The sequence below is a fragment of the Thamnophis elegans genome, chromosome 6 (assembly GCF_009769535.1).
Source record: "Thamnophis elegans isolate rThaEle1 chromosome 6, rThaEle1.pri, whole genome shotgun sequence".
Lineage (NCBI taxonomy): Eukaryota > Metazoa > Chordata > Lepidosauria > Squamata > Colubridae > Thamnophis > Thamnophis elegans.
Window position 1 is genome coordinate 71,221,073 of NC_045546.1, and position 23,199 is coordinate 71,244,271.

The following is a 23,199-nucleotide window of genomic DNA, read 5'->3' on the forward strand; positions in this document are numbered from 1 at the left end:
ACACGGACCCGACAGTCTGGGTCTCTCAATGAAACTTTTGTCCTTGGACGGTCCGGTAGGACCTAAACCGTCCCGAAGAAGCCAAAGCCTTGCTGGTCACAGGGACATCACAAAATCCCTGTTTGACCCAAGGGTAGCGCTTCCAACTGAGGACAAACAGGCAGCCCCCTGGCTGGCATATTCGGAGACGGCTCCTGAAGGAAGAGACGAAGCGAAAGCGTTCCATCTGGTGAGGTTTTTTTTTTCTTTTTTTACTTTCTGAAGATCCGTGTTAAGAAACTTTTTTCTTTAAAAAAATAATAACAACTAGTCCTCAAAGTAAGAATAAAGCGGCGAATTTGACACTTATTGGACTGCTACTAGAAAATTTCCTGCTTTAGTTAGTAACGATATTTTGTGGATTGAAGTAATTGCAACATTTCCTGTCTCCCTGCTTGTAGTCTATGGACTGATCTTTTTTTTTCTATTTTTTTTCCTTTTTACTACCCTAATTTTTTTTTGTTGGCTAAATTAAACTTCTTCTCTTACTTCAACAAATTTTTCCTTCTATTGGTTAAAACTATATGAAAGATATTTAAGGGAAAGCAAAAACAAACAAACAATTGACTAATTATTGAATCTGCCACCTGGAAGCCAAAGTTTTGGATACAATGTATCCTTTGTTCTGCTTCATTTGGTTTCACTGACCTTGCAATGGAAAGGTTTGGAATTCGCTTATAAAACCTGATAAGACTTAAAAGCACGAAACCTGTTTTTTAGTGCTTCTGGTAAATATTTTGGCAAGAGAAGGAAAAGACAAGCAAGAATAAAAACCCTCCTATTTTAAAAACTTTGAAAGAACTTGTATCTAAGACTTAAAATAAATACAGACACATCCCCTAAAATTTTGACAGGCTAGAGTGGCAGATTCTATTTCCTATTTTTTTTCTTTATATTCCTTTACATTTTGAAAAATGGATCAATATTCAGAGGAAGAAAATCTAATAATCCAAAACATCCTGGCTGGACTTCAAAATATTTCAGAAGGACTTAAGAGATTTGACAAGAAATGGGACAGTTTATGGAGTGCTACAGTTAAAGAGGAGGGGGTTGGAGCCCCAGAGATCAAAGAAGAGAATGGAAACATAGAAAATAAAGATAAGATGTCAGATGAATCCATCAATGGACTAAATACGAGCGCAAGTGAAAAGAAGGGAAGCTGGAAAAGTGTTTTTGAAAACTTGGAGCCCTTCTTTCAACTTCAAGATGCAGGAGGGGAAAAAAGAGTGAAAAGGATGGAATTAAGAAAACAAATATATCCAGAAACAAGTTTGATAACCAAAGTTAAGCCTACGTTAATAACAATTAAAGAGCAACGGAACTACATGAGAGATCCTTTAAGCTACAGAGTGCGGAGAGAAGTGTCAAACTCTGAAAAGATTCCAATAAGAGAAATGACACAACTGCTGGCGAGAGAGAAAGGATTATTTTGCTACTGGAAAGACATTGGCTGATAATGCCAATTGATGATAAAAATTAGCTAATTTTTGATGATTAATAAGTAGGGATTATAGTATTTTGTAGACTCTTATAGATTATCATTGAATGTTTATTCGTTAACATATAATATATCATATTAACAATGAAAGGACAACCTTAATTAGGATAAATAACCAGGCCGCAAATTGCAACTGAGATTTGGTGAAACGATAAAGCTTATAAATTTGTGTTCCAGACCTTGTTATGAAGCTATAAATAATTTGGATTAGAATAAGAGGTGATGTGATGTAAATAGCAAACAATTGTTTTCTTTTTTTTCTTCTCTGTCTTTTTCTAATTACAATAATAAAAGGGAATGTTAATGCATACCTTGGAGATTATCAACTAGAAATTTTAATTTGGATTAGAAATGGCAAACAATTGGTTTTTTTCTGTCTTTTAACTACAAAAACAAAAGGGAAGGTTAACATATACTTTGGTGATTATCAACTAGAAATGTCAACATTTTTCCTTTTCTCTTTAGATTGTCTTAGATTTTAAATCGTCATTTTGTTAACACATATTAATAGATAGTTGTTTAGAGATTGTTGCTTTTTGCGTCTGTGGAGAGAAGAGGAGAGAAAAATGTAAATAAACCATAGTTAACTATAATAATAATAAAGATATGTTAGAGAGAGGAAATGTTAGATGTCCTACTAATTGACTTTTTTTTTTCTTAGAATATGTTATAAAGATACAAAGATATGGCAGATTGACTGAAACTGGGGGAAGGGGGAAAAAATGCCAGCAGGTGGCTGTTTTTGAAATCTTAACTAAATGAAAATGGTGGTATGGTGATAGTAAAATATATAAATTTTTAACATATACAATTTAAACTGAATGGAATATATGTGATTGTGGAAAGAACGCACGAAATGTACTTGTGACCAATGGATACGCTTTCTACAAGATGTAATGAAAGATGATTCTTTTCTTTTCGTGTTTTTTCTGTAATAAAACTAATAAAATTTTAAAAAAAATTCACCACCACGTTTGGAGGGTGTGGCTAGGTGGGGGGCAGTGACTGAGTGGGTGTGGCTAACTTGACATCACTCCTGCACATGCAGTCACATGACACCCCCCCCATTGAACCGGACGCCATGGGGTGGGATCTCGCAGATGGGATCTCCCATCTCGTGGACGGGGCACAGCAGCCTGGCTCAGTGCATCAGCAGGAGTAGGGTGCTCCGGCTGCAACTCCAGGGAAGGCGCGCCAGAAGCAATAAGGGGCGCTCCTTGTGTGGCCATCACAGAAGCCGCCTGGGCGAGTCGCTCCCTGCCTCCACAGGCCATGCCCACAGGTCACACTAGACCGAGACTGCAGTTGCTGCCTGCTCCCTTTGTCTGCCCAGACTGGTTCAGAGCTGTGGTCAGCCGGCTATCGCTACTGATTTTCTGATCTCGAGGAAATGGCTGCCACGGGTTCGTGCGAACTGGTGCAAACCACTGAATACCACCTCTGTATTGCACTGTCATTTATCTGCTATATTAATGACAAAATAATTAACAGGAAGAACAATAACAATGAAAAGGACAAGATTAGAGTTTCCAAATCCTCTGTTAACAAAGTGTTATTGTGATCAATTCATAGAAAATTTACCATAGCATCTTATCTATCCCAAATCATACAGAAACGTAAGAGTAATTAATCCTGAATCAAATATCCACCTTTCTTTCTTGATACCATTTCTTCTCAATTATTGTCTAGTTAAATATAATATATTCAATCTCCACAATTGGTCTATCTTCCCAGATAAAAGTGGTTGGCACTTTTTACATACTTACATGCGATATGATTCAAAACCTAAAGGGTTCATCTTAAAGTTGTAAGACACTTATCAAAATGCTACTGTTGTGTTTAAGAGATGCCTATGGTTAGCATACTGTATGAGTTTACATAGGTAAATAAGTAAAGCCAGTCACAGTGCTTACCAACCATGATTTATGACATGCCTCATTATAACCCAAGCCACCATAGCTTCAGTTTCCACACGATAGAAAGTCATAATATCGTTAATTTATGGTTTCACATTATGTCTGATTTCAGCCATTGGGAATTTATCCTTAAGTCTGACAAAGCTCTTAGATAAGCCTATTAACGATTGGTCCATTTCAATGGGTTTATTTTAAGCATTTCTTCCTCAACTGTAAGTTGATCCATTCAAACATTGTTGTCAGTTGAATTTAAAAGTGGGCATTAATCACTATTGGTGGCGCAGTACTGGAAGAAGGAAGAATTGCCTACTATTCAAGAATGGACACTAAAAGTAACAAACTTAGCAGAGGTGGCTAAAGTATCAGCATAACTTAAGGACCATTCAGATGAGAAATACAAGCTGGAATGGAGAAGATGGATTGACTATATTCAGAATAAAAATGGGACTAAGAAATTCCAGATAGTTTATGAGTGAATGAGCAAGGAAGGATACAATTTGCTTAAAGTTAGCTGTACCAAAGGTGAGTTAAAGTACATGTGAGGCAGGGGTGGGTTTCTCGCCCCGTTCCAACCGGTTCGGTTGGAACGGGGCCGGCGGCATCCTCGTGCACGTGTGCGGTGCACGCATACGTACTAGAGTCGGCAGGACGCTCCAGCTGCTCCTGGATGATCACGCAGGCGCTGTATGCATCCTGCACATGCGTGGAAGCACAGAAACCGGGTAAGGACCGCGGGCAGGCGGGCGCGCCCTTCGCCATTCCCGGAAGTTACTTACTTCCGGGTTCAGCGACCAACCAGTTCGCAGGGACCGCCGCGAACCGGTTGAAACCCACCCCTGAAGTGAGGGATGATGCTAAAGTCTGTTAGCTTATTTTAGAATATGGATGTTAATGTTTATACCTTGTATTTGCTCTGGGAGGTTGGGGGGTGGGTGGGGGGGAGTTGGGTTCGGGGGGGGGGAGGGGAGGCATATATTTGTAAAACTTGTTTCTTTTAAAAATTTCAAAAAAAAAAAGTGGGCATTAATCAGCAAAAAAGCTGTACTGAAAAAGCGACAAGAGGGAAAGTGCTGTCTAGAAATAAATACGTTCGATTTTAGTTATACCAGACTGCCACTTTCATCACATTTCAACCCAAGCGACAAAAAGGGCAACAGTACGCCGTTACACAAGCTCGAGTGCCCGTCCACCGGCTTGAACCTGACGCCGAGAGGGTCCACCTCACACCCCCCCCCCACTTCCGCGTCAGGCTCCGACGACAGAGGCACCACAGCACACGGAGCTCCTCCCCCTCCCCGCGGAGGCCGGGGCGGAGTCAGCGGATAGCAAGCCGCTTGCGCAGTGGCCGGCGAGCGCGCCCCGCCTTTTCGTTCCTCCCCTCGGCGGGGCCGGTGCCGGTTTACGTAACGCCTCTTCGGGCGAATTCCGGCTTGGTCCCGCCGCCTGACTTGGGACGGGTCGCCAGAGGCCCCGGCAGGTAAGGGCGACCTTGAGGGAGGCCGCTGCCGTCTTCCTCGGACAGCGCTGTACCGCATCCCTCCCCTTCTCCTCCCCCCACCCCCCCTGCCTGTCCGGCCTGCTGAGGCCTGTGGCGCTGTAAGGCGAGAACGGACTGGAGAGGCAGGCCTATCCTGGTTTGGCCTGGCGGCCTTGTCCGCCGAGTGATCCAGAGGCCCCGCTGACTCGGCGTCAGGGGCAGCGGGGCGCCCCCTCAGGGAAAGAATGCTCGCGTTCCCTCGGCCTGTCCGCCTCCGCCTGCCTCCCGCAGGAGGGACAGTAAAACGAGCAAGTCCGCGCCGCGGCTTGCCGCCCAGGGGACTAGGTCGCTCCGACCGGGATGGGAGGCTACTACGGCCTTCGTGAAAGATCTTTCGGCCAGCGGCCTTTCGCGAGGTCGGTTCTGAAGGCAGGCAGTTACCGAAAACAGCTTGGTTTCCCAAATGACAGACGCGTTTCTTAACAATACACCCCCTGTGGTTTTGTTCAGATCCGTTTCTTCGTCCTTGGATGGTTCGGCACTGCGGTGCTGAACTGCAAGAGGGTGGAGAAGATCCAAAGACTTTGCTGTGAGAAGCGCTGCTTTCTTGGCTGCTGCAGGTTCGCACCTTGTTTGGCTGCTGGAGGTTTTTGCTGGCTTGGACTCTTACGGGTTTTGCTGAATAGTATGGTTGCACCGTGAGGCTCAATAAGTAGCGATTCAGTTTTGTTGGCTTTGGTGTTTACTGCATTGATTTAACTATTTTTGTGTTAAGTGTACTCAAGATGGTTTAGGCTTATACTTTAGGTATTAAATAGTGCCCAGATGAAAGTAGGAACCAAACGTTCTTAACTCTTTTTTGTTCCAGGTATGCATTGCCAGTAATAGATAGGTGACCTTGGTTGATCTTGAAAAACTTCAGCTGTGTTAAACTGGTTGCTATTTGGATGAGAAACCATTAGGAAATCTAACGTGTAGGCTTGAAAGTAAAAAAATGAATCCCCAAAGATGGTAATGACAAACCGCTCTTGTATAGTTGCTAGAGTAGATCACTACAGGAATATGAGGAAGCCTTGAAAATTACCCATTAAAACTGTGGCTTAATCAACAGTGTTGATAACACTGGTTTTCACATAAAGATATTGCTGACTATCTGAACCAAGCCTAAGGAACATATTACTAGCTTTCCTGCTCACAACTGCTTATTCATCTGTGTCATATCAATGTTTGGATGAGTTACCTGCTAAATTGCAGTTGAAATGCTGATCGTATTACAGTACCTGTACTTGAAAGCAATTATTTGTCTGAAAGGTTTTACAAGTCTTAATATGGTGGAAAAGTATAATATAAATTCCTAATAAACCAAGCTTAGTATGTGGTTTGAAATAAAAGACTACTCTGGAAAAAAGCTTTTTCTTCAAACTTTTCCAACTCCTGAATCTCAAAGTTTAAGGGAGGTTAAAATAGTTTTGATGTTATCCTGGATTAAAAATAAGACATTGAAAGGTAGCATTTGACACCTATTTTAAATATTCAAAGGAGGAGTTTCAACTATTTAGAATGAATTACTCATCCAATTAAGAAATACTTGTGTGGATTGTGTACATGGATTGTAAAACAGCATCTTCACCCCTCCCCCCCATTGAACCAGGACATGCATATGTTGCAATCTTAATTAACAGGGTGCTTGTGTAATCTATTCTCAATTTGTATATCAGTAGTTGTTTTCAGTCCTGAAGATTATTAAGTATAGTAAAGCACAGTTTCTCTGACTATGACAACTCCTTGGTTTCATGCAGACCTAGTCCCTGGAACTACAGTGTTTCTGTTCCTTCATTATCAACAAATAAATGTTAGTCTCTGAATACGTGATGAATGCTCATCAGAAAATCAGATCTGGGACTTCAAATGTACAGTTTGAGCTCCCCCCCCCCCCCGCTTAAAATTTGTATTTAAAATGTATAATGTTCCATGAATCACTGTGATCCTCATAGAATAATGGGTTTGCAGTTGCACTTCAGGTTCTGCTTTTTTGTCATGCAAAAGTATTTCTCACAAGTGTCTTTCAGTGAGTTCTCACCATTGATTTTCTGCATCTTTAATAATGCTGCCAATATTTTAATGCCTACTTTTTTATTAGAGTCAAAAGTTAACAGGTTCAACATTATTCACTTATCTAGTTCCTATTTTTGCTATGCCGAAGGGTATCTCCCATAGTAACTATTGTTCATGTTCTTTCTGTCTGTAGAATTGCTTTTGTCAGTCCTACCCCCACTCCCAATATTGTACACACAATATTGTAAATGGTGATAAGACAGATGAAGGCATAAGATTTTTATAATATCCCCAGTTATATTGTATAACAATTTAAGTTATAGAGTCAGTTTGGCATAGTAGTTAAGGTGCTGAACTAGACACTAGGTGTTTTATGAGTTGTAGTCCTGATGCATAAAGATGGCTGGGTGACTTTGGGCTTGTTGTTTTCTCTCAGCCCAACACACCTTGCAGGTTTGTTGTTATAGGAGGCGGGTGCTGCCTCCAGTTGTACAAAATAAAGGTGTAATATAAATAAGGCTATTCTACCATCTCAATTCAATGTCGGAAAATGTGCTTATATATTCGTTAGCAGAATATGATAATTTTTAAAACTACAAAAACCCAAAAATAATATGCAAAATATAATAAAGTTTATTTCTAAATTAATATATTTTAATATATTTTAGTTTGTGTAGTGTATAAACATGATAACTATATGGTTTATGTTAGAGTATAATATGTGAATGGAGTGATTGCTTGTTAACAGTGATTGGTACTTTATTTGGGGAAAGGGTAGATAGAGTGAGATAAATCACATTTGTGAATATTTCCATGGTATTAGTAAACTAGGGGAGCTAATAGGAGTTTGTCAACTGAGTTCAAGGGAGACTAACAATTTTTCTCCACTATGTCAGTACAAATAGTTTTTGTTTAGTGACTTCCTTGGACAGTGATCGTTTGCAGTTATGATGGTGATGAAAAGTAACTTTGCAAGCACTGCCTGCATTTATGACCTTCACAATATGCTTCTTTCTCTTTCTCTGTCACACTTTCACTATTTCAATCAGATAGTACATTTTGTCCTGTGCCTTGGTTTTTTTTCTCCCACTGCCCCCCCCCCCCCCCCCCCAGTCAAGAGATTGTTTAAGCAAGCTCTCTTCCAGAGCTGCTTTTCTCTCACGTACTGGAGTACTTCCCTAAAAAGTATTGAGAACAAGTTAACAAGTTGGGCTCGGTGATCTTAATTAGCTGATTAGCATTCTTGCAGTTGCTATCTACAATTGACAAGCTCTAATCAGTTTCACATTACAGGTAGTCCTCAGCTTATGACTACAATGAAGTCTGGAATTTTGGATGTAAATTGTTGCAGCTGCAAAGTCAAGCATTATGTGATCAGCTTCAATTTTACTACTATTTTTACAATGGCTCTAAAGCAAGACACCACATTCATTAAGGAAATCGTGTGGTTAAGCAAATCCAGTATCTATAGTTTTTTGCCATTTTCTGGCAGAAAATAGCAAAACATTTTGCAAGTTACAATCATGTAATTGTGGGGCATTACAACTGGTTATAAATGTGGGCAATTGCCAAAGTGCCTGAATTAGTTTGATGGGAAGGAGGGCAAGTCATAACTTTGAGAACAGATTGTAAGTAGCTTTTTTAAAAGTCCATAATTTTGAATGGTTCTTAAATGATTGGTTGTAAGTTGAGGACTACCTGTAAAGTTTTTTTGTTTTCTTCTAAACCTGGTTTAAAAACATCAGCAGGGTCCTTTTGATATATATTCTCTGTTGCGTCCCTGCTTACTCTCTTGTAATCCTTTCTTTTCCAATGAATGTAAATACAAACCTCAATTCTCTTCTTGCTCATTATGCCAGTATAAAGGGGAAGATTTTAAAGCATGGGGGAGAAGGTGAAAAGGAGTTATAGGATTTCCCTTTTTACTTGGCTTTCTCCTGAATCAAATTCCAGAAATCCTATTGGCTGTTTGGGATTTATCTAACACTTTAAAATAAAGGAAGGTGAAGTAAAATTGTAAGCACAGTCATGGTCATATGATTTTTCCTTTCAATCTCTTTGCTTAACAACTATGTTGCTGGTCCCAATTGTAGCGGATAGATGAGTACTACCTGTAGTGTAATCCCTGGCTAGTATGGGAACCTGAGATTCAAAAACAGATATACTTTTCTCCTGACATGTTTGCACTCTTGACATATTTTATGCAAATGCAAACTTACTCTGGTAATGGGAGAAGTAATCAGAATAGCAAATGCCCAGCTCCTAACCAAGAATGAAGAATTTTCAGATCAGCTAGTAAATATGCTATCACAAAGTTACTGTCTGTAAAAAACAAAAAGAGAAAGGCAGAAAATAATCATTTATAATTATAACTAAGGGAAAAAATAAAATAGCTGTAGCTATGTCATCATAGTCTTAGAGGAAGGAAGTTGAAAAATTCTGAAAAGTCACTTGGTGTTCTCATTGTATTCCTGGCCCATGAAAGAAGAATGGAAAGGGAAAGAAGAACATTATAAGTGAATGTTAAGAGTTCCACAAAGTGTGTCATGGATATTTAGTTTTTAGACAAAACTATTAAAGAAAGCCCTGTTGGCAAGAAATAAGGCATACTTTGTAAGGGAAAAATATATTTGTCTTAAGAATGTTGAGGTTGTTTACAAAAACTTTATCCTGTGGTGGCTGAACATGAAAACCCTGAAAAAAAGACTTCAGATAAAAACAATGCTCTAATGGAGCATGTAGATTGAAGTAAATGAAGGAACAAATAAACAATATTTTTGTAAGTATCCAGAGAGATATGGGTGATAGTTCTGAAACATAAATTGCAGATTTTTCAGAGAGGTATTAAATTGTAGTGATGGGGAAACACAGGGAGATAGGCAATCTGACCTTCAGACTAGATTCTAGAGCAGACAATAAAGTGAGCAGAATGAAAATGAGTGTGTTTAGAATAATTCGGCATGTATTTGATAGAAACAAGTATTACCAGATTGACAATCTAATTATTGGATCAGGTAACTTAATAGATTTCAGGAATGTTGTAGGCATAATATATCTTGATTCCAGCAAAGTATTTCATAAAGGCCTATAGGACATTCTAATTAACATACTAATTCTACTTAACATGTTCCGTGAATTCATAAATACTTCAAATTGTATTCAGAGAGCCCATGATCACACTAATAATATGTATGGATGCCACAAGATCATTGCGGCGGTTGAGTACTCGGCCGATGCTTCACTTAACGCCACCAAATTTTCATCAAGGGCTATGGCTTCAAATGTGACCACCTGCCGTTTACTGTGGCTACGCCACTGGCAGGCAGACATGAAGGCTAAGTGGAAGTTGGCCTCGGCACCCTTCAAGTGTGGCAAGCTATATGGGGAGGCCTTGGACTCTGTCCTGATTGAGTCCAAGGACAAACAGAAGTTTTTACCAGTGGTCACCAAGAAACCGGACCACAAAGGTCGGCCTTATTTTCGTAGGCAGTCCTTTCGGAACAATGAATCCCCTTCCACCTCGGAGAGCTTTGCCAGGTCCTATTCCCAATCACAGGACCACACCTAGGATAGGGCGTCCTTCAGGGACAGACCCAGGCAGCAGGGGAACCGCAGGTCCTTTCGAGGGGGGGTTCTCCAACCGCTCCTTTCACAGATCCAAGTGACCATCAGCGGTCCCCTCCCATCTGGGGTCAGCTACAGCTTTATGCCAATCAGTGGGAGGAGACAATGACGGACGCTTGGGTACTGTACACCATTCGTCATGGTCTCACCTTAGACTTCCTATCCCTTCCTCCTCGGTCCTTCATTCGTTGCCCCATCCCAAAGTCGCCCCACAAGCAACAAATGATGCAGGTGGAGAGCCAGCATCTACTGGACATAGCGGCCATAGAGCAGGTGCCCCGGGGTCAGGAAGGCAGGGGATTCTACTCGATCCTCTCTCTGATTCCCAAAGCTTCGGGAGGGGTGAGAGCCATTTTGGATCTCAAGAAACTCAACATCCACATAGCGTACAACCGCTTCAAGAGGCAGCCCCTCCAGACCATCTTGGGTTGCATCAGGCAGGGCGACTTTCTGACTTCAATCGACCTGAAGGAAGCGTACCTGCATGTTCCCATTCATCCAGCGCATCACAATTTCCTGAGGTTCCAGTTTGCAAACCAACATTATCAATACAAAGCGCTCCCCTTCGGCCTGTCATCAGCCCCCAGGACTTTCACCAAGCTCCTGGCTGCTGTCACTGCACACCTCAGGACTCGTCCGGTGAGGATCGCCTGGTACCTGGACGACATCCTGTTAATGTCGGCGTCCAGACAGAGGGCACGCCAGGATCTCGATGGCACTGTCCACGCACTATAGCAACACGGGTTCTCCATCAATCTGGAGAAGAGCCATTTGGAACCTACCTTCAGGATTCAACACTTGGGCATTGTGATCGACTCCAGAACCTGCAGGATCTTCCTCACACAGGAGCAAAGGGACAGCATCACATCCCTAGTATGCCAGGTCAGGAAATCCAGGTCAGCACTTCTAGTGACTGTCTCAGCTGCTGGGGAAGCTGATCTCATGCATTGCTGTTGTTCCATGGGTGTGGCTGCATGCACGAGAACTTCAGTGGTTCCTTCTCCCCATACAGCAACGCAAGGTCAGCAACTCCAAGAGGGTGGTCACCGTTCCCCCAAGAGTGGTTCGGTAGCTCAGGTGATGGCAATCCCCAGCGCTAGCGAGGGGATCCCCCTTCAAGGAACCAGAGCGCCTGGTCATAACAACAGACACCAGCTTATAAGGCTGGGGCGCTCCCCTACAGACTCACGAGACGTAAGACAGGTGGTTGCAGGCGGAGCTCGCCAACAACATAAACTGGCTGGAGCTCAGAGCTGTCAGACTTGCCCTGCGCCACTTCCATCGATTCATTCAGGGCTGTCATATCCTCATTCTGATGGACAATATTGCCACCAAGGCTTATGTCAATCATAAGGGCAGCACTCGATTGACGGCCCTGATGTTGGAGTCAGAAGCGTTGGGGCGTTGGGCAGAACGGCACCTTGAGTCCTTGAGGGCGGAGCACATCTCCGGGGAGAACAATATGATGGCAGACTGGCTGAGCAGAACAACCATCAGCAACTCAGAGTGGCAGCTTCATCCATCTCTGTTCCACCAGCTGACGCAGAGGTTCTGTCTCCCGATTCTAGACCTATTTGCCAGTCCCGAGAATGCTCAGCTCCCCCGGTTTATTTCAAGGTTCCAATGCCCGACGCGGAAGGGACGGATGCTCTTCCCTGGACTGCTGTACACGTTTCCTGCCCTCCCACTGATACCTCAGGTAATCAGGAGGATCCTACTGGAGGGAGCCGAGGTACTGTTTGTGGCTCCGCACTGGCCACGGAAGTCCTGGTTCGCTGACCTAGTCAGTTTTCAATTGGCCATGTGCACTTAAGGGGAGCTCCTGAGGCAGGACAGCTTCTCTGACAGAGTCATCCGCACTATCCAGGCATCCAGGAGACCTTCCACTGTGCGGATCTATGACACGACATGGACCAGTTTCTCTTCCTGGTGTCACTCCCATCAAATCATAGCCACGGCTGCGACAATTCCGCAAATCCTGGATTTTCTACAGGACGGTTTGGACAAGGGTCCTGTCCCCAACACACTTTGGAGGCAGAATGCAGCCCTGGCCACCATCTTGTCCAGAGACAATTCTCAACTGCTCAACAGACACCCAAGGGTTTGCAGCTTCCTGAAGGGGGCTACTAACTTACGCCCCCCGACTGTGAACCGTTATCTGACTTGGGACTTGTCAATTGTCTTGCAGACCCTAACATCACCGCCATTCGAATCTATTCGCTTGGCTAGTCTTCGACATTTGTCGCTCAAAACTGCCTTCCTCATAGCCATTACCTCGGCACACAGAATCTCAGAGCTGGCTGCGCTCTCCATTAGGGAGGACCTTTGTATCATACATTCGGACAGGGTCATTCTGAGATTGGACCCGGCCTTTTTACCAAAAATTAACAGCTTATTCCACAGAACGCAGGAGGTGATCCTCCCTGACTTTTGCCCGCACCCTAGCCATCCCAGGGAGCGGGTCTGGCACAAGCTGGATGTGCGTCATGTTGTGCGGGTGTACAAAAAGAGGACGGCCTTCTTTCGCAAGTCGGAATCATTCTTTGTTTCCAACCTACTTCAATGGGCAGGAAGATGTCATCTTCCACCATAGGTTGCTGGCTGCGCGCATGGATAAAGTTGGCCTATGAGCAACAAGCCAGGCCTGTTCCTCCTCGTATAAAAGCACACTCCACGAGGAGCGCCACAACAATGGCTGCCTGGGCTACTCAAGCACCCATTGAGGATATCTGTCGGGTGGCCACTTGGTCCTCACTGTCTCCGTTCATTCAAAACTACAGACTACACCTTTGCCTCGGCTGAGGCTTCGTTTGGAAGACGGGTCTTACAGTGGGTCCTTGCGGCCCCTGTTAACTGGGACGTTCCTTCTTCCCACCCTGGGACCACATAGCTTGGGTATGTCCCATGCTTGGACACTCCAAGTAGCACCTAGGAGAATGGCCATTGGCTTACCTGAATGGTCATTCTCTAGGTGCTGCGGGAGTGTCCAACCCTGCCCTGGGGTTTTTTCTTGGAAGGGTGCAGGACCTTGCACCATAAGACACAGACTTTTCCATATAGCAACCCTTGGATCAGATACCTTCGTTTTTAAAACTGAGCCTCTGTGGGCAACAGGAGGCGTGGCTACACAAAGATTTGAACTCAGTCCTTGGGCAGCAAGCTGAAGTTAACCCATGCTTGGACACTCCCGCAGCGCCTAGAGAACGACCATTCAGGTAAGCCAACGGACATTCTGGGAAGACTGCTGTATTTATTCATTAAATCATTTTTTTATTTATTAAGTCAATCAATTTCACAAACGTGATCCGGGCAGCTAACCACACATTAAAATAATAAAAACATGCTAGCAGTCCCATTGTATTAATTCCCAATATGCATCATCCCATCAACTCCTCTCAGTTTCTGCTTTCAATCTTGTTGTTGACTCATGAGGAGTGCTTTGTGGTTTGCCCACTTCTAGCTAACTTCCTTCTTTTCTGACAAGGAATGTTGCCCAGCTTCCTAGGATGGAGGAACTACATTCCAGAATAACAGGTGACAGTCCAGTTTAGATAGTTTGTATGGGAGAAAAAGGGTCAGAACAGCTACTCCCTAATGATTCCCAGAGTATATATTTCCTGGTATAAGTAAGTTGCTTTAGTTTGACAAAATTCCTGTCTATAGGTGAGCAACAATAAAAGAAACTGCTTAGAAGAACGTCAACCTGTCTTTCTTGTTTTTTTTTTTGAACCTGACACTTACTGACTCAATCCTTCTGAAAATAAAGTAATATTTTCCATTTTATCTTCAGGTTCCGAGATTTATGGCCATTATTTATTAGGAAATTCAAGTTTCAAGTTTTATTGAACTTGTATGCCGCCCTATTCCCCGAGGGGACTCAGGGCGGCTAACAAACTAAATAGGGGAAAGGGGAAGTACAAAAAAACGAAAAGACAGACAAATACAAACAGATTAAAAACTCATCAACAGCCGCAACAAATTCGAGTGGGGCTGGGAACTCATCAGCCCCAGGCCTGCTGGAACAGCCATGTTTTAACGGCTTTGCGGAAAGCCTGAAGGGTGGCGAGGGTACGAATCTCCACGGGGAGATCGTTCCAGAGGGCCGGAGCAGCCACAGAGAAGGCCCTCCCCCGGGGGGGGGGGTCGACAATCGACACTGACTAGTTGATGGAATCCGGAGGAGACCTAATCTGTGGGATCTAATCGGTCGTGAGGAGGTAATTGGCAGAAGGCGGTCTCTCAAGTACCCAGGTCCGATACCATGTAGGGCTTTAAAAGTAATGACTAGCACCTTGAAGCGCATCCGGAGTCCAATAGGTAGCCAGTGCAGCTCGCGGAGGATAGGTGTAACGTGGGTGTACCGAGGTGCACCCACAATCGCTCGCGCGGCTTCATTCTGGACAAGCTGTAGTCTCCAAATACTCTTCAAGGGCTGCCCCATGTAGAGCGCATTACAGTAGTCTATCTATCAGCTCATGTCAATTAAGTGTCTATTTAGCACTGTGTAGATATTGAATTGTGCATCTAGTGATTTAAATAATTATTTGTATTCTTCTGTGCGCAGAGGTTCTGAAAGTAAAATGAGATTTGAGCTATCTTCAAAATTGTGTAAAATTCCACTATTATGCAATTATGACTTTCAACCATGAGTCCTCTGTCAATTCCTTAAACTGCTGTGCATGATGCCAAAACCATTCATTTCAGAGTGATGTTATGTTGTTGAAACTATAGCTTCAAATTTCTGAAGAAGCTTCTAGATTCCTAGGTAATCACTGTGATTTCTAGCATTGGCACAATAAAACTGACAAAAAACTGGGATAAGAACAGGTAGGAAAATAATAAGCAAAAGAAAAATGACATTCCATTGGAAACACCCTCCCCTGGAGACAGAGACTGGTATATTGTAATAGTTTTTTTTTGTTAGTATAAGATATCCTTTTTTTATAACAGCTCAAAACTCTTACGTTTGCTGCTTTAGTGCAGTAATGAGAGTGAAAACAGATAAAGATACCATATTTTTCAGAGTATAATTCGCACACACCCCCCCCAAAAGGGTGAAAATCTGGGTAGGTGCATCTTATAGTCCGAAGGTAGGCCCATCCACCAGCTGGCCCTTACCCACAAGTGGCCCGGGGAAGCATGGAGGTCGGGACTTGGTTGGCAAAATGTGTGCTGAACATGAGATATAAGACAAGGTGGCTAGCAGCTCTGCCTGCCCCTTCTCCAATGATCCAGGCGGAGGGTAGTCGGCTTCTGCTCCTGGCCTGGGAGGAAAGAGGTGAGTCTGTGGAGAAGGAGGGTGCGCGGCTCTGTGATGTGCAAGGGGGAACTGGGAAGGAAAACATTTTCAGAAAGCTGCTCTTTTCGAGCAATGGTTTAAGGCAGGTTCCAAGCATATCTTTGTTTCTCAGTTACTCAGAGGCTTTGGTTTAAGGTGGCGTTGTTTTACGCTGCCCTACTTCTCCTGCAAGCGAGAGGTATCTCAGAGACTTAGTGGGCATCTCAGGGGAGACAATGGCCACGCTGACTTCACTCCCCAGCAATGTAAGGAGCCGCCACTGCCTAAGCCCTCCCAGGAGCCGAGCCCTGCAGGAGCCCTGAAAGCCAAATGTCTCTCCTTTCCAGCCACCACCGCCCGTTGGCCCAATTCTCTGATGCAATTCACGGAGCCACTTGCCATCATGAAAATGCGGGAGTGGCAGTTTCAGCGTGCGGAGACCGAAAAAGCAATCCTTGCCACCTGGAATAGTGTTTTTCAGGCAGTTAGTCACTTTTTTGGCCTCCGCCCAAATCAGGGAGGAAAGCAGTTTCGGGCACCAGCGCTGGAATCCCTTGCCTGAATCCAAAAATGGGACGTACAGCTGGCACTGCCACCTGAAAATGTTTTCCTCCCCGGTTCCCCGATGCACATCACAGAGCCGCACAACTCCCTCCTTCTTCTCCTCTGCAGATTCACCTCTTTCCTCTTGGGCCAGGAGCAGAAACCAACTGCCCTCCACCTGGGTCACCACGACAACACCGTGACCACCAAGACAACCAGCAAGCGACGTAACCACGAGACTTAAAACAGAACTGCTAGCAGACCCCTGGTTCTGAAACAACCAACAAATCTTGACAAAAAGAGATGACCTCGCATGGAAGAGGATGAAACTGTACGTTCTGGAATCCCTATGCACCCTAATTCTCCAGAGGTGCCATGACGCCAAACCGGCAGGCCACTTTGGATTCCTAAAGACTTTACACTTAGCCCAGTTCTGGTTGCCAGGCATAAAGAAAGATGTGGACAGTTATGTGAAAAGTTGTATCACCTGCGCCACAATGAAGAGATGATCGGGAAAACACCTTGGACTGCTGCAACCAGTAGGAGAGCCAACGAGGCTGTGGGAGGATATTGCAAAGGACTTTATAGTAGAGTTGCTGAGAAGTGGGGGAAACACGGTGATTTGAACTGTAATAGACATGTTCTCCAAACAGGTAAACTTCATACCCTGCAGCGGACTACCCTCAGCTCACAAGCTGGCCAAACTGTTCCTGTAGCATATCTATCGCCTTCCTGGTGTACCTCAAAGAATTACCTCAGACAGAGGGGTCCGGCTTATATCTAAGTTCTGGAGGGATTTCCTGCAGTCCATTGGGTCATCCCAGGACCTTAGCTCAGCTTTTCACCCGAGCTCCATGGGGGGAGTCAGAGAGACTGAACGCTATGGTAGAGCAGTATCTGAGGTGCTACATGAACTTTCAGCAGTCCAATTGGGCAGACCTTCTGTCTTTTGCTGAGGTTGCATACAATAATGCTGTTCACAGTAGCACAGGACTAACACCGTACAAAATAGTGAGTGGCATGGACTTCGTTCCAATGCCTGAGTATCCAAGGGATCCCCCCTCCTCAATCAACTTGACTGATTGGATGTCAATGCTAAAGGCAACCTAGGAAAATGTCAAAAAAGGGCTGGCTAAAGCGGCACAAACCTATAAGAAACAGGCAGATAAATACCGAGCTCCGCAATGACCATTCTTGGTGGGAGAAAAGGTTTACCAAACAAGTCTGAGGGGAGGACGTAGCCTTAAATCCTATACTCAAATTGTTTTTGCTTCGCACAGGTTGCTTTTGGAAAGTGAGGGAAGCTGAATGTCAACTCTCAGTGTTGTCATGGGGACAGAATGAGGGGAAGTGCATTCCATGCATACTGTCGGCTGGAGTCGGATCTCAGATTACTGCAGCCGGTTTGGGAGGGATGCATCTTATAGGGTAATGTGATTTATGACACAAACTGAGGGGAGGGAGCAGGGGTAAAGTTCAGAGATAAATCAAACAAAGTATAGACTTGACTGCGAAGAGATCTTGCCTAATGGTACCCCTAATAAATGACTGGTTTTGTATTGAAAACGACTTGATATTTATGAATCAATTAGGGCATTTTTAGGAAATCTGATAGCAGCTATGTGTGTTCAAGAAAGTATTCATTCTTGTTAATGAGGCATAGTTGAAAGTGACACGATATAACAATATATTGGACACATTGCCTATTTCTCGGGCCCGCTAGGAAGGGAAGTAGAGGCTTTTTCATATGGGGTGGCCAGCAACAACATTGGAGGCGTTGGGAAGCTTTGAAATTGCTGCGCTTTCCCTTCGGCCTGCCACAACCTCAAGAAAGGCATTTCGACGCCTGGAGTCCTCTGTCTGAGGACTCAATCATGCTCCGGGCATTTCGGCACATATTTGGCTGCAGAAGGATTGCATGGATGGTCTGCGCAGGGATTATTCCTCTGCAGGTGGTGAGTGCAATACCACACTGACTTCAGAGCCTTCAGCTGTATTGAGCTTGGCCTCATGGGTTTAGGCCTTTCCATTTTTAAATTAGTGCAGGCATGTAGAAGCTACCAGTCCTAGCCAGATTCAAAATGGCGGATCACCACAGTAGAGAGGTCTCTGAAACTGGTTCCTCCAGCAATCGCCCCAATGCTCAACACCACTTGAAGGCATTGGAGAAGTAATTTGCCAAGGCCCAACAAACCAATATAGCGGCAATAGAGGAAAGGGAGGTTCCCATTCCTTCATAGCCAGCATTCCTCCTCACTCCTCTCCTCAGTCAAGACAGGAAGAGAGACAGGATTGGTCTTTGGAGGGTCCCTCTGATTTTCAACCTCTTCAGGCTGCCTGTTTTGAGGAGGATTTCACCCCCTTCAACTGCTTAGCATCAGTAGGGGCAGTTTCTGCAGGCAGAGCCCAAGAGTCAGCTCCAAAAGTAACCTTTACTCCCTCTGCAGCGGGTCTCTGATCAGAGGAAGGTCAGGGCTCTGCCCCCCCCCCCATTGTGCATGCACAATTCGGAAGCCATTTCTCAAGGTATAGAGGGTGCTCTCTCTAGCAGAAGCCATTTACGTCTTTCCATTCCGGAGCATGTCCTCCTGCCCAATCTACAGTCCCAGATGAATGCGGATTTGATTTCTCTCAGTACAACCTTCCTCCTCCATCCATCCATAGCGAGGATTCGTTAGTTGAGGAAGGTGACCTAGGTGAATGGGTTGTTGGAAGATGAAGGTCTTGCCCCAGAGAAGCCCGCCTTATGGGCCTATTTAAACCAACCTTGTTTAAATCCCTCCTCTACAAGGCCAAGGCTATGGCTCGGTGGGAGTGGTGGACAAGCCTGCAGACACGGCCTTATCTTCTCAAGACCCTAGTGAATGGGCTATTCAAGGAACCAGCCGCAGAGCAGGATATTATCCCATCCCCTCAGCTGTTTGTTGACATTGCCCAATTTCAATGGAACCAACCAGGGACAGCTACAGACACCAGTGGCAGTGATAGAAAACTGTATACCACTGGACCGGAGCTAGAAGAGTTGCTGCAGTGGCCCAAAGTGAATATTCCGGGGGCTTCCCTGGCATCTTTAGTGGTTCTTCCATCCGAATTATCAGAGGGCCTGAAGGTGGAGGATAAGAAAGCAGAATCATAATTCCGCAAGACTCATTTAGCAGCCAGCTGGGGTATCAAAGCAGCCACGGATTCATCCTTCTTCAATAGGACTTCCCTCATCTGGCTTCACCAGCTACAAGCCAGGGTTCCCCCCCGATGACATCGGTGCCCAAGGACATTAATAAGCTAGTGGCTGCCACTGAATTTTTGGCAGACTCTATCCTTTACGCAGCTAAATTTGCATCTAGGGCCCTGGCCTCTAACATCTTGCCACCTTTTGTGGCTCCACCACTGGCAAGCGGACATGAGGTCCAAGTGGTGCCTTGCTTCACCTCGCCTCACTTCAAGGAAGGCAACCTCTTCAGAGAGTCTCTTGATCCTATTATGGTAGAGGACAGGGGCAAAAGGAAGGTATTGCCTTTCTCTTACAGGCGAGTGGAACAAAGACCCTTGCCTTATTTTCGTAGGCAATCCTTTCTGGCAGCAGACTCTGGTTTCCATGCTCCTCAGTTCCAATGACAGTATCCCCAGGCAGGTGGCTACCCTCAAGATAGGAAGTCCTTTTATGACAGGGGCAGAGAGCAATGCTATTCCCGAATGCCATTTCGAGGGTCTAGTAACATACCCTATTGCAGGAGCAAGTGACTCCCATCACAGCCTTCCCATTGGCAGCTGGTTACAACTTTGCGCCGACCAATGGGAGGCGATGATGCATGGGTCCACCAGTCAGTGAGGTTGGTCTCACCCTAGAGTTTGTCTCTAGCCCTCCGAGACATTTTATTCAGTGTCCAATTCTCAATTGTCCTTCCAAAAGGCCAAGATTCAACATCTCTTAACATCAGGGCAATAGTGCCAGTTCCTCCAGAACAGGAAAACCTGGGGTTATTACTCTATTCTATTCCTAGTCCCAAAGCGTTCGGGGGTGGGTGGGTGGAGAGCTATCCTGGATTTAAAGAGACTCAATGTTCATATAGCGTACAAATGCTTCAAGATGCATTTCCTTCAATCCATCTTGAGTTGCATATGAGAGGGAGATCTTCTAAAATCCATCGCTCAAGGAAGCGTACCTTCACATGCCCAACCGTCCATCTCACAGGAAGTTCCTGAGGTTCTGCTATGCAGAATGCCATTTCCAAAACAGGGCCCTTCCCTTTGGCCTATTGTCAGCTACCAGGACCTTCACCAAACTTCTAGCAGCGGTTGCTGTGGGCCTCAGGTCTCGACCTGTGAGGATACAGTACTACCTGGACGACATCCTCATCCAATTGTCATCCCATCGGCAATCATAGCGGGGCCTATGCATCATGCTACAGTCTCTGCTACATCTAGGAGCCATCATCAACACCATGACCTGCGAAGTCTTCCTCTTTCCCAAGTGGTGTTCCAGCATAGGGTTGATGGTAAACCAAATCCGGACAATGAGGTCAGTGTCGTTAATTCTTCTTTCCCAGCTAATGGGGAAATGATTTCATGCATCGCAATCGTCTATTGGGCGCGATTGCACGCCAGAACATTGCAATGGTTCGTGTTACTGCATCAGAGATCCAGCAGAAGCAGCTCCAACTCCCCAGTTCGAGTACCGCAACAGGTCATCCACTCCCTCCTCTGGTGGACCTCTCCGGCCTTGGAGATAGGATGTCTTTTCAGGGAGCCCTAGCGAGTGTCCATAACATCAGATGCCAGCCTCTTTGGCGGGGGCAACTACAGTCAGTCCTGCATGACTCAGAGGAAGTGGTCTCAGGAGGAGTTGGAGAACAATATCTGTGTGGGGATAAAATGGCAGCCACATTTGGCTTGCTGCAGTGCGGCCTGAGGACACATGGTCTGCCCTTCTTCCATAACATGTGGTCCTGAGAGCTTGCAGAAAGTAATTGTGGGGCAATGGTGAGTGGGGAGGAGGCCCAAACACTACAGGCATCTGGTGGGGTGGGGTGCTGCAGTGACTTTATGGTAGGTCATAAGGATGAAGGATTGCAGGCCTGCATCATAATTTTGAAATTGGGTTATAATTAGCTTTCGAGGGGTTGATTGTAATATAGAACATTCATTAAATGGCCTTTCGTACCTCAAGGATTACCTGTGCTGAGAAAATAGGCTTGTTGCTGTAACCATATAATATTAGCGGTCTCTCCTTCCTTGGCAGTATCTAAGGAAGAGGATATAACATGGGGAGAAATTTAGCACTTCACTCCTATATGGACATGTGCTGAAGATCTCCTCTCTACAAATTTATGATAGTTAAACTTAAAAGAAATAGCTACAACTGATACTAATAGATTTTTTGAAAAAACTTAATGTCAGTATGAGAAAATTGTGAATTGCAGCATAAGAGTTGAAAAAGATTAAGTATCCTTTCTCTGACAGTACTTCCCTGGCCCTAAGTTACTAAAGCTTCAGAAAAAAGTAATTTTTTTTGGCATTAATACAAGTGAAACTCGAAAAATTAGAATATCGTGCAAAGGTTCATTTATTTCAGTAATGCAACTTAAAAGGTGAAACTAATATATGAGACAGACTCATTACATGCAAAGCAAGATAGTTCAATCCGTGATTTGTCATAATTGTGATGATTATGGCTTACAGCTCATGAAAACCCCAAATCCACAATCTCAGAAAATTAAAATATTGTGAAAAGATGCAATATTCTAGGTTCAAAGTGTCCCACTCTAATCAGCAAATTAAGCCATAATACCTGCAAAGGGTTTCTGAGCCTTTAAATGGTTTCTCAGTCTGGTTCAGTAAGAATTACAATCATGGGAAAGACTGCTGACCTGACAGTTGTGCAGAAAACCATCATTGGCACCCTCCATAAGGAGGAAAAGACTCAAAAGGTATTGCAAAAGAAGTTGGATGTTCCCAAAATGCTGTATCAAAGCACATTAATAGAAAGTTATGTGGAAAGGAAAAGTGTGGAAGAAAAAGCAGCAGGGATGACCGCAGCCTGGAGAGGATTGTCAGGAAAAGGCCATTCAAAAGTGTTGGGGACTTTCACAAGGAGTAGACTGAGGCCTCTTGTCAAGCTGCTCCTGAACAACAAACAACGGCAGAAGTGTTTTACCTCCCACCAATGTGCCAGAACCCCCTGCAATGACATCTGATCCTCTGCCAGAGGTGGTTCCACAGAGGGAGGGCGTAAGGTCAGTAAGAAGACCAAGCATCAAAACGCTTCTCCCCAAGGCAAAAAAGTCTCCAAGCCTGCCTCTAATTTTGAGCGCTGCAAGCACAAGGCTTTAGAGTGCATTTACAAGAAGGCCAGTGGCAAGACAGATTCTTCTGCCCCAGTCCTTGAAAAGGGACTTTCTCTGGGCCATGTGCCTGTTTTAGCTCCACAGGGGGGAGTAACAGAAGGGAACCCCTCTCTCAACTTGCGGATCCCTATTGACACCATTAGCCTTTGGGGTTCCAATCAGGGTTGGCAGTCACCCCCACGCCCTGCACCAACTGTGCCTCACCCAGCCATAGATACAGTTAACATTCCCACTCCCTCTTCATCTGTAGGGATACGTCCTAACCAGATGTCCACCATGGGTGTTCCCAATTTTCAGGATGATGTTTAAAGCCTTCCAACAGTGTAAGATGGCTGCCTTTCAGCAACCACAGCTTCAATCCGATGGAGGGGTCACACCTACAGCCCCAGAGGTAGTGGAAATTCTGGAAGAGCACCCCCCAGTCT

At 44.7% G+C, this 23,199-nt stretch overlaps 1 protein-coding gene across 7 annotated transcripts in view; it reads left to right on the forward strand.

The window, feature by feature from the left end:
- Positions 1 to 4,764: 4,764 nt before the first annotated feature.
- KIAA0232 (KIAA0232 ortholog) overlaps positions 4,765 to 23,199 on the forward strand; it is a 75,524-nt gene continuing 57,089 nt past the window's right edge. For 3 of the 7 annotated variants that reach the window (XM_032219580.1, XM_032219583.1, XM_032219587.1), the window contains exon 1: positions 4,765 to 4,930. The gene's annotated coding sequence lies outside the window, so the exon portion shown is untranslated. Of the gene's footprint in view, positions 4,931 to 5,440; positions 5,551 to 23,199 lie in introns of all 7 variants that reach the window. The other 4 variants (XM_032219581.1, XM_032219585.1, XM_032219584.1 and 1 more) reach the window with 3 other exon arrangements.